Source organism: Tamandua tetradactyla, chromosome X (genome assembly GCF_023851605.1).
Source record: "Tamandua tetradactyla isolate mTamTet1 chromosome X, mTamTet1.pri, whole genome shotgun sequence".
Taxonomy (NCBI): Eukaryota; Metazoa; Chordata; class Mammalia; order Pilosa; family Myrmecophagidae; genus Tamandua; species Tamandua tetradactyla.
Genome location: NC_135353.1, coordinates 46,948,591 through 46,954,084, shown reverse-complemented (window position 1 = coordinate 46,954,084; position 5,494 = coordinate 46,948,591).

Below are 5,494 nucleotides of genomic sequence, written 5' to 3'. Positions count from 1 at the left end.
CTTTAGGAGTGAATCTACTTCCTTGATTTCTTTGTCTTTTCCAGATTCTTGAGATTTTACTCATTTTCATTGATTTGTGGCCCCTTCATCCGTCTCCAAAACTAGCAACATAACATCTTTCTAACCCTGCTTCTGTTATCATGTCTCTTTCCATGATCCTCTTTTCTGCCTCCACCATCCACTTTAGGGAACTCTGAGTATATTGGTCTCACCTGGATAATCCAGGCTAATCTCCCTATTTTAATAGTCAATTAGTAATCTTAATAACACCTGCAACCATAAATGCCCTTTGCCATGTAACCTAACATAGTCACAGTTCCAGGGAATAGGATGTGGACATCTTGGGTGATGTTGGTACTGCAGCATTATTATGCATATCAAACACTGTAAACTTTCTTTTTAATTAAACTTTTAAAATTTTTTATTAGAGAAGTTGTGGTAATTAAACTTTTAACTAAAGTATAACACATGTATAGACAAGTGCCCAAGTAATAAGTGTATAGCTTGATGAATTTTCACAAGGTGAACACACTCATGTAACTAGTTTTGAGATTGAAACAAAATATTGCCAGGATTCCAGAAGCTTCTTTAGTGCCTCTTCCCCATCACTCCCCCCACCAAGAATACCACCTCCTTACTTCTAACATTGCTGATTAATTTTGCATGTTTTTGTACTTGATGTAAAATGACTCATACAGAATGCATTCTTTTATTGTTGGGGTTCTTTCAATATTTACAACTATGAGATTTATCTGTGTTATTGTATGGAGATGTGAATTGTTCATTTTCATTGCTTTGGTATTCCGTTGTATGAATCGACCACAATTTAACCATTCCACTGTTTGTGGCTGTTACAAATAGTGCTGCTGTGAACATTCTAGTACATGTCTTTTGGTGATGATATGTATGCATTTCTGTTGAATACATACCCAGGAGGGGAATTGCTCCATCATAGCATAAGCATATGCTCAGCTCTAGTAGATACTGCTAAACAGTTTTCCAAAATGGTTATACCAGTTAACACTCTTAGAAGCAGTGTGTTGAGAGTCCAAATTGAATCACACCTTTGCCAACACTTGTTATTGTCTAGTGGGTGTGTAGTGGTATCTCTTTGTAGTTTGATTTTTGTTTTAAATTTTTATCGTGAGAACAAGCAATGGGGACAACCAAAGCAATAGGCTGAGTCCCCAGTCTTGGGGTTTGTTCATATGAAACTTAACCCCACAAAGGATAGGTCAAACCTATTTAAAATTAGGCCTAAGAGTCACCCCCAAGAGAACCTCTTTTGTTGCTCAGATGTGGCCTCTCTCTCCAGCCAACACAACAAGCAAACGCACTGCCCTCCGCCTGTCTACATGAGACATGACTCTCAGGGGTGTGGACCTTCCTGGCCACGTGGGACAGAAATCCTAGAATGAGCTGAGACTCAGCATCAAGGGATTGAGAAAACCTTCTCGACCAAAAGGGGGAAGAGTGAAATGAGACAAAGTGTCAATGGCTGAGAGATTCCAAACAGAGTCGAGAGGTTATCCTGGAGGTTATACTTATGTATTAAATAGATATCACCTTGTTATTCAAGATGTAATGGAGAGGCTGGAGGGAGCTGCCTGAAAATGTAGAGCTGTGTTCCAGTAGCCATGTTTCTTGAAGATGATCATATAATGATATAGCTTTCACAATGTGATTGTGTGATTGTGAAAACCTTGTGTCTCATGCTCCTTTTATTACCTTATCAACAGACGAGTAGCACATATGTAATAGAAATAAATAATAGGGGGAACAAATGTTAAAATAAATTTAGATTGAAATGCCAGTGATCAGTGAAAGGGAGAGGTAAGGGGAATGGTATGTATGAATTTTTTCTGTTTTCTTTTTATTTCTTTTTCTGAATTAATGCAAATGTTCTAAGAAATTATCATGATGATGAATATGCAACTATGTGACGATATTGTGAATTACTGATGATATATGTAGAATGGAATGATCATAAGTTAAGAATGTTTGTGTTTGTTGTATTTTTTCAAAAAATTTTAATTAATAAAAAAAATTTTATTGTGAGACATATGCCTAACATAAAATTTGCCATTTTAACCGTTTTTAAATATACAATTTAGTGACATTAATTATATTTACTGTATTGTGCTACCATCACTACTATACATTACCAAATTTTTTTCATCACCCAAAACAGAAACTCTGTACCCATTACATAATAACTGCTAATTCCCATTCTCCCAACTCCTGGTAGCCTCTAATTTACTTTTTGTGTTTATAAATTTACTTATTCTAGATATTTCATATAAGTGGATAAATATTATATTTATCCTTTCATGTCTGGCTTCTGTCACTTAGCATAACGTTTTCAAGGTTCATCCATGTTGTAGCATGTTTCAGACTTCATTTCCTTTCATGACTGAATAATCTATTTTATGTATATACCACATTTTGTTTATTCATTCATCTGTTGATGGACACTTGGGTTGCTTCCACCTTTTGGCTGTTGTGAATAATGCTTCTATTAACATTGCTATACAGATATCTTTTTGAGTGTCTGCTTTTACTTAACCTTGCAATTATGTACCTAGTAGTGGAATTGCCAGATCATCTTTTAATTCTATAATTATAATTAGCTTTCTGAGGAACCCCCAGACTGTTTTCCACAGTGGCTGCACCATTCTACATACCCATCAACAATGTATGAGGGTTCCTATTTCTTCACATCCTCGCCAACACTTGTTATTTATTTATTAATAATAGCCATCCCAGTGGGTGAAGTGGTATCTCATTGTGGCTTGATTTGCATTTCCCTGATGAATAATGATATTAAACATCTTTTCATGTGCTTATGCCATGTATAGAACTCCTTTGGAGAAACATCTATTCAAGTTTTTAGCCCATTTTTTCTTTTGATTTTTAACTTTTTATTGTATAGTATAACATGTATGCAAAACAAAGAAATAAAAAACAATAGTTTTCAAAGCATTCTTCCACAAATGATTACAGGACAGGTCCCTGAGTTTGTCAAGGGCTACCATATGATCCTCTCATATTTTTTTTCTAGCTGCTCCAGAATATAGGAGGCTAGAGGGCTTAATTTTTTTTTTATCATCACAATCAAAATTTTTTCCTTTGTTTGTGAAAATTAACATATCTCCAAAAAAGCTATAAATTTCAAAGCACAGCACTACAATTAGTTGTAGAACATATTTCAGAGTTTGACATGGGTTACAATTCTACAATTTTAGGTTTTTGCTTCTAGCTGCTCTAAAATACTGGAGACTAAAAGAGATAGCAATCTAATGATTCAGCATTTATACTCATTTATTAAATCCTATCTTCTTTGTATAATTCTACCATCACCTTTGATCTTTCCATCTCTCTCTTTAGGGTTGTTTAGACTATGGCAATTCTAAATTTTTGATATTGGAAGGGTCTGTCACTAATACGGGGTAGGGAAATGGAATTATCTGATGTTCTAGAGAGGCTGGGCTAGGTTTCAGGACTTATCTGGACCGGGGACCTATGTGGAGGTTGTAGGTTTCTGGAAAGTTACTCTAGTGCCTGGAACCCTTGTAGAATCTTATATATTGCTCTAGGTGTTCTTTAGGATTGGCTGGAATGGTCCTGGTTGGGGGTTGGCAGGTTATGATAGGTAGCAAAGTCTACCTGAAGCTTGCGTAAGAGCGACCTTGACTCTATTTGAACTCTCTCTGCCACTGATACTTTGCTCTCTCTGCCACTGATACTTTTTTTTTAAAAGCTAGAGATTTATTGTTATTTTGTGATTAATAAATCGTCAAACTGGTTATGACACTATCCCACACTTTATACCACCATTAGCAAGGTACAAAAGATTTAAACCAGACTTAAGCATAAGGCATAAAGAGCAAAGACACGTGACTATCATCCTTAACACTTACTCTACTCATGCCTCTATGACTTCTGTACATGTCTTCCTTCTAGGTAAAGTGTCAGAACAGTGCACGGACTGGTGGGCAGCATGCTGCAAGCATCTACAGAAGTAATGGAATTCAACTTGTATTTCCCTTGATTTTATTGGCCTGACTCATTTTACATTACTTAAACATTTTAATTTCCTGTAACTGTATATGAGAGAATATAATGACCTGAGAGAATACTGAGCCAGTGTCAGCCAAATATATCACTGACTCCAACATTATGTTTTCGTTGGTCCTAAAGGAATGCCCCATCCCAACAGTTTCAAAGTTAGGGAACAGGATTTCTTTGGGAAGAGAAGAAAAAGGCTATAGAATGGCCAGATATTCTCAACACTGATAAAATGCTCTTTGTTTTTCACCCCTGAATGATACTTCTTTACTACACTATATGCACAGAAACCCTAATAAAACCTTGGTTGCCAATATCATCTAGGCTGGCCCAATACAAATAGATAGTCCCCCCAATCCTGAATCTCCCTTCTCTGAAGCTCTGAAAAGCACAATATTTAACTATTTCTGAAGAGAACTATGAAAACACTTCAGAAACACCACTGATACTTTTAACCCATTTTTAAATTGGGTTCTCTTTTTGTTGGTTCATTGTAAAAGTACTTTATATATTCTGGATATCAACCCTTATCAGATACATGGTTTCCAAAGATTTTCTCCTGTTCTGTAGGTTGTCTTTTCATTTTTTTGGTAATGTCCTATGATGCACAAAGGTTTCTAATTTTGATGAAGTCCTATTTATCTATTTTTCTTTTGTTTCTAATGCTTTGGTGTAAAGTCTAAGAATCTATCACCTAATAAAAGGTCCTGAAGATGAAGATATTTCCCCTATGTTTTCTTCTAAGAGTTTTATAGTTTGAACTCTTATATTTAGGTCATTGATCCACTTTGAGTTAATTTTTGTAAATGATACAAGGTAGGGAGGTGTTTTTATTTATTTATTTATTTATTTATTTTTGTTGTTTTGTTTTTTTTGGGTTTTTTTTTATTAATTAACGGAAAAAAAGAAATTAACCCAACATTTAGAAATCATACCATTCTACATATGCAATCAGTAATTCTTAACATCATCACATAGATGCATGATCATCGTTTCTTAGTACATTTGCATCAGTTTAGAAGAACTAGCAACACAACAGAAAAAGATATAGAACGTTAATATAGAGAAAAAAATAAAAGTAATAATAATAGTAAAAAAAAAACCTATAGCTCAGTTGCAGCTTCATTCAATGTTTTAACATGATTACTTTACAATTAGGTATTATTGTGCTGTCCATTTTTGAGTTTTTGTATCTAGTCCTGTTGCACAGTCTGTATCCCTTCAGCTCCAATTACGCATTATCTTACCCTGTTTCTAACTCCTGCTGGTCTCTGTTACCAATGACATATTCCAAGTTTATTCTGGAATGTCGGTTCACATCAGTGGGACCATACAGTATTTGTCCTTTAGTTTTTGGCTAGACTCACTCAGCATAATGTTCTCTAGGTCCAACCATGTTATTACATGCTTCATAAGTTTATCCTGT